General features: G+C 34.2%; 1 long non-coding RNA gene across 1 annotated transcript; it reads right to left on the bottom strand.

Moving 5' to 3' along the window:
* Positions 1–7,371: 7,371 nt before the first annotated feature.
* Positions 7,372–9,852, bottom strand: LOC127257592 (uncharacterized). The gene is made up of 3 exons (XR_007840026.1): positions 9,771–9,852; positions 9,566–9,688; positions 7,372–7,499 (listed from the first exon to the last, which is right to left on the bottom strand). It is a non-coding gene; the product is annotated as an uncharacterized LOC127257592 (long non-coding RNA).
* Positions 9,853–10,920: the final 1,068 nt, after the last annotated feature.

Below are 10,920 nucleotides of genomic sequence, written 5' to 3'. Positions count from 1 at the left end.
TTCGGATATTTGGGGCCTTCACTAGTAGGATATATCAATGGATATAAATATTTTATAATTTTTTTTATGATTTTTCTCGCTTTACCTGAATATACGTTATGAAACAACATTCTGAACTTGTGTCCATCTATATCACATTTGCCAAAATGATACATACTCAGTTTTCTTGTATTATCAAAATATTATGTACCGATAATGCCCTAGAGTACAATGACTTTGTGTTTCTTAGTTTTCTTCCTGATCAGGGTACTTCCATTCAACGGTCATGTTCGTACACATCCCGGAAAAATGGACAGGTGGAGCATAAGCATCATCACATATTCGATATAGTTCGTGCGCTCCTCTCATCTGCCTCATGTCCCGATCGCTTATGGGGAGAAGCCGCTCTTGCTTCTGTCTTTACCATCAATAGGTTACCTTTTTCTGCACCTCATGGTGTCACTCATTTTGAAAAATTTTCGGTCAGTTCCCCGATTACTCTTTTCTTCATCCGTTTGGCTGTGTCTATTTTGTTCTTCTTCCACCTCACGAACGCAACAAGCTTGAACCACAGTCTCGTTTGTGTTTCTTCTTGGGTTATAGGGTAGAGCATAAAGGTTATCAACGTTGGGATCCCGTGTCTTAGTGCCTTTGTATCTCTCGGCATGTCACATTCTGGGAGCATCAGATGTTCTCGTCAGTGTCCAAATACAATGTCTCATCCCACTCTCCCTCTCAGTTACTCACCAATGATCTCTCTTTACTTTTTTCGTCTTCTACAGGTCCTGAGCACACATCTACGGCTCCCAACACTATTTTGTCATCCTCGTCTCCTCTGAAGGATCTGCCTGTGCCTCTTGGACTGGTGCCAGAGCCTTTTCCCGATGTTCTTGTTGCCACTATCCGCCGCTCTACCCGTATAAGTCTGTCCCTCACCCACCTCCTTGATTATCATTGCTACTATGCCATATTGTCTCACCATGAACCTAGGTCTTTTCGGGAGGCAAATATTGACCTTTTGTGGCGGCAAGCTATGGCAGAGGAACTACACGCTCTTGAGAAGACAGACACTTGGCATCTTGTGACTCTTCCGACAGGCAAGCGCCCTATTAGGTGCAAGTGGGTCTACAAGATTAAGACTCACTCTGACAGTTCGATTGAGCGCTACAAAGCTCATGTTGTAGTGAAGGACCACTCTCAGGAGTATGGCATTGACTATGAGGAAACCTTTTCTCAAGTTGCTCGACTTACCACTATTAGATGTTTACTTGCGATTGTTGTTGTTTGTCGATGGTCATTTTTTCAATGGGATGTAAAAAATGCCTTCTTGCACGGTGATTTGACCGAGGATGTCTACATGAGTCTTCTTCCAGGTATTGAGACTTCCGGAAAGGTATATAAATTATGTTGGGCTCTCTATGGATTGAAACAGGCACCTCGCGCTTGGTTTGCCAAATTCAGCTATGCTCTTACTCAGTATGGTTTTTCTCCTATTGCTCATGACTCAACTCTCTTTATCATCGGAGCTCTTCTGGGACTATCATTCTATTGTTGTAGGTTGATGACATGATTGTCATTGGGGACAACATCTCTAGTATTTCTGATTTGCAGGTCTACCTTCGTCAGCACTTTGAGATGAAGTGTATTGGTTCTCTTCGCTATTTTTTGGGGCTTGAGATATCTGACACTTTGGATGGATTTTTCTTGTCTCAGGCCAAGTATGATTCTGATCTTATTTCCCATGCTAGTCTAACTGATAGCAAGATCACATCCACACCTCTTGAGGTGAACAGTCGTCTCACCCCTCGCGATGGCTCTCTGCTTGACGATCCGACTCTTTATCGTCAGCTGGTTGGATCTTTGATTTATTTCACAGTCTCTCGTCCTGACATAGCCCATGCCATTCATATTGTTAGTCAATTTATGGTTTGCTTCACAGACTGTTAATTATTCTGCAGTGCTTCATATTCATCATTATGTTAAGGGTACACTTCTTCATGGTCTACATTTCTCAGCTCACTCGTACCTTGTTCTTGCGGGTTACTCTGATGCATATTGTGCGGGTGATCCTACCGATTGTTGATCTGCTACTGGTTTTTGTTTCTTCCTTGGTGATTCTCTGGTTTCTTGGCACAGTAAAATGCAGACAGACGTCTCTAAGTCTAGTGCTGAGTCTAAGTATCGCGCTCTTGCTGATTCTACATCCGAACTTTTGTGGCTTCCTTGGTTACTGTCTGATATTGGTGTCCCCCAATCCTCGTCTACGATTCTCCATTGTAATAGTCGGAGTGCCATACAAATTGCACACGATGATGTCTTTCATGAGCGCACGAAGCACATTGAGATTGATTGTCATTTTGTGAGACAACATTTAGTTTCCAAGACCTGCGTCCGATCTCCATTGAAGCTCAACTGGCCGATCTCTTCACCAAATCTCTTGTTCCTGGTCGTTTCCATATTCTATTACGCAAACTCAAGTTGATGTCTACGGCACCCCCTTGAGTTTGAGGAGGGATGTTAGTATATATGCTATATAATTATGTATATATTGGTATTGTCAATATTGCCCCTTGTAGGTCATATATGTATTATTTTTTGAATGAATACACAATGAATTTTTCCCCCAAAATACACAACGAAAATCAACACAATTTGACTGTAAATAGATGTTGGTACCGAATTGCCATAAGAATAATATTGTCGATTAGTTGCAGGAGCAACCAAATCACTATATTTAGGTGTTAGCTTTAGGAATTAGAATACATAATGTATTCTAGGAATATACGACACTCTGGGTAAAACTATTGCAAAGATTGTGTCCAATTGTTAAGTAGTTACAACTTACAAGTGAAGTAATTTGTGGTCGAGACAAGTATGGCAAAGATTAGTAAAACAACAACAAATTACAAAATGGCTAACATCATATATCAGGTGAAGAAAGGATCCTCAGTGATGACAATGCTACTGGATACTCTCTAATGTGATCGAATGAGGAAAATTTTCACAGTTTGTATTACCTTTTAAGGGAACATTGTATGAATTACTTCCTCATCATGTGTGGATTCGTCTATACAAATTAACTATAAATATATATGTATATCTATACACAGCAACAGAACTAACTCCCGCACTCCCAATGTAACACCCCCAGTTGGCTCAGACTGGAAATGCTACCGCCACACTGCATCATGAGGTCGTCACCTCCTACTTCGGGCCCCACAATACAATGTTAAGGCTAAAATTATCATAAAAGCGCATTATTATACAACAGAATCTGATTTATAAATATTTACAAAACACACCCCTTAACAAGAGGTTTTTCCGGTTAAAAATTTACATATAATACAATAGACGTAAGTTCACTCACTCAGCCCATCTTTCTATATCTCGAGACGTCCCCTGTCTCGGATGTGCCATGCATACTTGAAACAAATATTTTTTTAGAAGCAGTCCAGAATTAAATCTATTTTAAGAACTAACGTGAAATATGTCATTTCACACCTTTTTAAAATAAAGTCTAATTCCCGTTAATCATAAAATACGTGTCATGTCATGCCAATAGTGAAATGATGCAATACAGATATCAAACTCGACAACAATGCACACTCACATATATATCCGCCAAAGTGAGCAGCCGGAATAACCTTGGCTCCATAATCATAGACTCACTACATCTGTCTAAGTGAGCAGCCGGAATACCCTCGGCCCCGTAATAACAAGCTCACTAGACCATCATCAATAAATAGCCGGAAAATCCTCGGGTCAAGGAAGGACCTGTAAACCCATAATAATATAACGATCATCTGGTCACTTCCATATACCCACCATACCACTCCCACAATCAATACATGGATAGCCGAACGTTGTCGCCATTAACCACAAGACGTCCCATAGTCTGTGATAGCGAAGATAGGACCCCCCGCTGACTAGCCCTATCCCGTGTAATGTAGTAGAATCCGTGCAACCTGGAATCACCCAAGGGAAACCCGGAAACTCTACTCCTCCTCGCGCGCCCTAACGGGATCACGTTTGGAGTTTGGCATATGATCCTAAACTACCGGTAGACCTCACTAGTAGCTACTCCAATGAGTGGAACAACACCGAACACGAATGATTAGACCAAATACGTCTCAACTACCATGGGTCTAATCCCTGAATGACCGTGCGACTAAGTCACCCAGTTGTCCGACTACTATCGTCCACTATCGCCAAAGTGTTACGGTACATCGGGGTCGAATATCCTAACCCCAGATGATGCCCTCGCCTAGCACTACCGCACACAGCGACTAGACAATAGATCCATAAAACACATCCGATAAATCGTGCAATATGTGTGCAACATGCCAAATAAGTGAATTTACCGAAAAGGGCTGGTGAGACAGCTCACCTATCCTCCTTTTCATAAATTTACCAATGCGATCAAATACGTATATCAAATATCATAAACCGTGAAGTCTCCCACATGCATAAACACACATATATATAAATATATACATGCACTGACAAAATGATTCACATAATATCACACTAACATATTATTCAGAATTGCATGCAACATGCATACTAATTTCTTAAAATTAGATTTAATTCCCTACTGCTTACCTCTTGTCGACACTCCCTAGCTTTCGCAATTTCACCCAAATCTCTTCCAACGTACACCTGTTCCATTATTTACTCAATTCAGCTGAGCTATATGCTTATTTATAGGAGCTACCTGCTTATTCAAAAGCTAATTTCTATAGTTAGCTCGTTGGGTTTCTAACTTTTATATTTAGTAGACTACGATATTCTAGCTATAAAATTCTTATACCTCATAATATTTATATCGCCCGATTATTAAATAAAATTACTTAAAGATATGAATAAACAGGCAGGTGCAGTACAATGCCGTTTTCGATTCGACTCGGATCGATACGAAATTCTCAGAATATAATGCTAGGACTACGAATAGGCTATTAGCTAAAGAAATTCGTCGATTAAATAGACAAATAGCCAGTTATGAATTTTTTTAAGAATTTCTAATTTAATATCTTCAATATCTAAATTCATATTAAAATTCATAATTAAATTCTACGTATAACAAGAAATACAATACCGAAGTCGGAATAGATATCGAACAGCTAAATCTTTTTCTTTCTTCTTTTCTTTTTTCTCTTCTTTCTCCATCGCGTTCTTCTTCTGCTTTGGTCGTCCTTCGCAGGTAAGGTTTGAGTTTGTATAAATATATATAATTATATTATTATTATATATATTATATATATTATATTATATTATTATTATTAACGTTATTATTATTATTATTATTATTATTATTATTATTATTATTATTATTATCTTCATCATCATTATCTTTATTATTATTATTATATTATTATATATATTATATTTTATATTTATCTTTATCGATATTTATCCGTTTAACAGTCTTTTTAATCATAATCAATATATAAAATAGGAATAAAATTTATTCCAGAGTATCAATTTATTGATTCCAAAATATTATAAAAATATTTATTTGCTATAATAATATTATTTTATAGACTCCAAAAATCGGAATATTACACCCAGGGACAAAATTTTTCTTTCGGTTTATTTTTTCTTTTACTATTCTATTTCAATTTCAACATATTTCAAACCGTTAATTTTTAAGTTATTTTTATTTAATCGGGTAGTTTGGATTTTTTGTATGTGAAAAAAAAAAAAAAAAATTGCGCCCTAGCCAGTATTGTTAGTTAAATTAATTAATCATATATTTAATCCAGATATATATCAATTTGATTATTTCGGATTATCTTATTTAATTAAACTAACCCTAAATTGTGGCCCACATTTTTCTCACAATCCATCATGTTGAGAATTTACGTGAGAAGTGGCAGAAAAATTATGATTTACGGTTTTTCTTTTTAATTATAAATATTATCACATACGGGTTACTAGATCTACTCTCAGAAATTAGAATACATCATCGCTACTTGAGAGCAAGGATCTGGCAACACCTTCCTAATGCCTTCTTAACGCCTTCCTAGGGTTCCAACGTACTAGCTTTTTGAAGAAAAATACCTAAAGCGCATAATTTGATTGTAGCAATAGTTGGAGGTTTGTTTAATTATCGTATTTGCTTCCGCTAATTTATTTGATTTAAGAATGATTAGTTATAATATGAATTTAATGTTTAAATTATTTTGTAGAAATTTAATTATTTCTAACATTTGGTATTAGAGTCAAGTTCTACCTTTTTCCTTGCTTTGAATTTTCTTTTTACGGGATTCTTGATCAAATATTTGCTTTAATTTTTATTCGAAAAATTTCTTGGTCGAGATCTGACCCTGCGTTTAATGAAGTCTCATCCCTTTGTAAGAAGAATTTGATTTTGGGGAAAGTAACACTACCAAAAAAAATGGCTATTTGTAGCGGTTACAAAACCGCTACAAATGGCCATTTTTTGTTATAGAAAGCTATTTTTAACGATTTTGTACCGGATTTTCCGGTGCATATACTCGAGCTACAAAAAGTCTCTGTACCAACTTTTTTCGTTACAAAAAGTGGACGGTCAACGCACTTCTTAATCACTTATTGTAACTGTTTTTGTAACGCGAACTTTGAATTTCCGATGAATTTGTAACAGATATTTCTCGTAATAAAAGAACCGTTACATTAAATGATCATCTATTTGTAACGGCACTTGTTACGGTATAATTTTTGTTACAATAGCTTATTGTCAGAAAACTATTTAAAACAACATTAAAACTTTTTGTAACGGTAGTTGTAACGACCACAACTTCGTAACAAAAAAATATTCTTATTCTTTCAATAAAAACCTGTACGATATGAAAAACACTCCCAAACGACATTATAAAATATAAGAATATTACATAAAATATCAATTGCACTAAGTACGTACTGTCTAGGAACATAACTACTTCGCAATTCGGCGTAACATATACGACAAAGCATAAAAACAAACATACAAAAGAAAATAGAAAATGCAAGTTCAAACAACGGAAAGGAGGTCAGCATCAATCCACAAACAAATTTTAATCATCATAGAATCACGTCAAATTGAACGTACACGGCAGTTGCGGACGACGAACAAGCTGGAAACATAGTGCAAAAGTATATAAGAATTTAGTCGAGATGGAGCCTATCTTGATGACACAAATGTAAAAACAACAAAATATAGAAAAAAAAATAAATAGAATTATAGCATGGACCCTATCTTGATGACACCCTGAGCAACATCCATACAACGACACAATTATAGAACAATCAACATGCATGACAGTTACGGGCAATAAGTGAGCTGCCAAATTACATAAGAATTTACTTGCAAGATGGTTAAATTATAATCTAATAGAAAGTCTTATAAATATGATTACATACATCTTTGAATATCCAGTCGATTGGCTCAATGCGGACAACCTCACCGAGTATTTGTACTCTAGGTATCGTCTGTAAAATGAGCGCGGCCACCGGAACGGTAGCAGCCATGACAAAAACCTTCACTATGTCAATGGTATCACCTACGGACATATAAAGAAAACATGCGCATATCATCGAAAATAAAAAGCAACTCACAAAATATTTAATCGTTATAAAATATTAAAGAAATTAACTCAAACATTTTAGCATACGTAAAATTGTAAAATATAGAATAACATAAATATAATTATGGCATATACCCTATCTTGATGACACCCGGACCAACATCCGTACAACATCACAATTATAAAACAACAAGCAGTATAATCAATTTATTTTATACATATGAAAGTTGTTTGTTTAAACAACCAACTTAAACATGTATCGATTCAACAACCAAATTTTCATCTTCAAGTTCTTTCGGAATAAAATAGAATAAAAAGAAATATCTACAGGTTTTAGGAAAAGGTGGCAGGATGCAATGCACAGATAAGTCTATTATTTTACCCATGAATTCCCACCCTCACATGAATAAATTATTTTTACTAATTCCATCTTATGCAAGCAAAGCTCATAATAAAGAATAATTATTTATATTAAATGAAAGCTATACATATACAGTTTTCTCTCTGATAGATCAATAAAAAATTATTCATAATGCATTTATTGTTATCAGAGAGGGAAAAAAAACTATTAGAGAATATAAAACCAATTCATGGAAAATACCTCCGAAGAGTGCGGTTGCGAGATATTGTTCATGGTGCCTACAATAAACTCAATGAACCAATTGCTCCACCTATATCCAATATTCCTTTTGCTGTAAAATTAAATTGGATGTTGCAATCTCTAATTAAGGTTTCACTATCAAATAATGATTCCACAAACTTGAGTACAAAGGAAAGGGACCATTTTGCATCTGCAGTCTCACAATCACGCAGACTATATTACATCATCTACAATTGGTGTAGGTAGCAATATTATTATTACTTGTTTCAGCACTTGTTATTTTTGTCATGTTTGTTCACACATTTTGAAAAACTTTCAACTTCTTAGTTCACTGAATGAAATCAAATGAACAGATACACAAATCTTACTACGTGCAATTAAGATAATGCTAAAACAGCCCTGTAAGTTTTTCTGAAATGAAAATTATCATGTTCTGAGACAAATTTTGAAGTAGGGATAAATTGGTTAACGAACCAAACTAAAACAAGCATCAATTCATGTGTAAGCTCAATAATTTCAACAGAAAAATAATTAGCATACTAGTTGGCCTAGAAATTACACACAAAAGACAAGTTTCAATCTCAATACTTTCAATGCAATGTTGATCAATATGTGAAAAACTAACACTTGTAAGCTATAAATAACCTTTTTAGTGTAAGATGTTAAACTTGAGTATTCACAGGCATAGAACTACAGATCCACCAATTCAAATAGATTTCATAGCAAACAGTGCAGTTTCAAGCAACCAAAGCAGTTTCAGAGCTCTAGTTTATGAAACTTTCGGAGTGTTGATCATAACATAAAAAATAAAAATAAATAAAAAACAGGGAGTAGCAGCAAATTGATTTAAATTATGATCTTAAAAAGTCAGACATATGATCAACTTCAAGGATCTCCAAGTTCAGCTGTCGAGGAGAATCGTAGTATCAAACCATGGGATTTGTTTCATTATTTGTAACTTTTAAGTTTCTTTTTTATTCATAATATAGTTGAAATCAATTTGGATTCAACACAAGATTCAATTATCTATTCCAAAAAACCAAAAAAGAAAAAAAATTCGGAATTGGCTAGATAATTATTTCAAGAACATCAAGAAATTCTTAAGCTCTAGTAAAAACACTTTCTGATTTTCAAAGAGTTCGATTAAGCTACTAAATTTTAGGCAATATCGATTTAGACTAGAAATTAACTAGAAATAGTGGAGGTTAATCACAACAACAACAAAATCGATTTACTCAGCTCCATAAATAACTCGAATAAAACAGAACTCAGCCCGGACACACAGAAGCAGAACAATTAGACCAATAAGCATGTTGATTTTCACTAAAGCAACACCGGAAGAACTAAAATTTTCCAAAAATTACCCGGACAACTGATTTTTAGAAATAACAACTACAGGAGTAGATTTTCACTGACCAGAAAATATTATAAAAGAACTTACCAGAATCCAGACTGTGGTTGAGCACCAGCCGTCGCCGGTTGCTAGAGAGGAGAGAATCACAAACGAGCTGGTTTGAATTGGGGGATGAGTCGCCGTCACCCAAAAAGAGAGAATCGCAGACAGCTGTTGGAATTGAAGGATTAAAAATGGGTTAGGGCAGGCTTGCGAAAAATTAAAAAAAAAATAAAAATAAAAATTAAAGAACCATCCAAGTTTAATTCCTTCTGGAATTCTTTTCGTATTTGCGAAGGAAAAAATTGTCTTCCCAAAAATCCGTACTAATTTTGTTGTGAAGAAGAACAAATAAAACAAAAAATAAACGAGAATTGGGGGAGGGGCGGCGCTCAAAGGTTTGTTTTACAATGTTTGAAATTTTATTTTTAATTTTAATTTTTAATTATATATAATAATTTTAATTTTAAATAAATAATTATTTTAATTTCAACATGTATATATTAATATATAAGTATTATATATGTATATATATATATATGATATATGATATATTATTTGAAATTATTGTAATTGTAATGAAAAAAATACGGCAACAAAAGAAAAATATTGATCAAACTGAAAAATTCATTTGTTATGAAAATATCTGAAACAAAAAATAATTTTTGTAACAAAAAAAATTGTAGCTGGTCAAATTTCGCTACAAATAGCCATTATTATTATTATTATTATTATTATTATTATTATTATTATTATTATTTTGTAGTGTAAGCTATATAAAAGTCGATATGTCTGGATGGATGAATCTGTGATTATTTAAAAAGAAACAAGGACAACCACTCGTTTAGCCGCAAGATAGATACTGCTTGATCTTGAATGATAATTCACTTATTTTCATTATTATATTATTTGTGTGAGTTGTCTACTTCAAACCAACATCTGTGTTAGGTTAATTAATTTTGGTATTCTATTTCGAATCTAATTGTGTACAGACACAGTGGTTTGATTGTTTGAAAATAGGGGTCAAGTATTATGAATTTGGATTATGCATCCCGTGACCACATTCTCATTATTTCGAAATGTTTTTGTATGCAATTTATCTTTATTTAATTTATATGCGTTAGGGAGAATGTTGAATCTTTGTCTAAATGAACGAATCTGCAAATAGTTTGGCTGGCTTAATTATTTGCAATACATGTCTGATATATTAATTATGTTTTTCAGAATCCATCACATCTTTCTGAAGCATAAATTTGCAGAAGTATGATATTATGAATTAGTCCGACCTTTATGCATGCATTATTCTCATTCCATCGAGTATACATATCTGTTCATTTTTTTTTTATATTTGCATGCTGTTCATTTTTTTTTTTATATTTGCATGGTTTGGATTTTGCATTATG

The sequence above is a fragment of the Andrographis paniculata genome, unplaced genomic scaffold, assembly GCF_009805555.1.
Source record: "Andrographis paniculata isolate CXL003 unplaced genomic scaffold, ASM980555v1 Contig58END, whole genome shotgun sequence".
Taxonomy (NCBI): Eukaryota; Viridiplantae; Streptophyta; class Magnoliopsida; order Lamiales; family Acanthaceae; genus Andrographis; species Andrographis paniculata.
The sequence above is the reverse complement of the archived record's forward strand: the minus strand, read 5'-3'. Positions and strand labels throughout refer to the sequence as shown.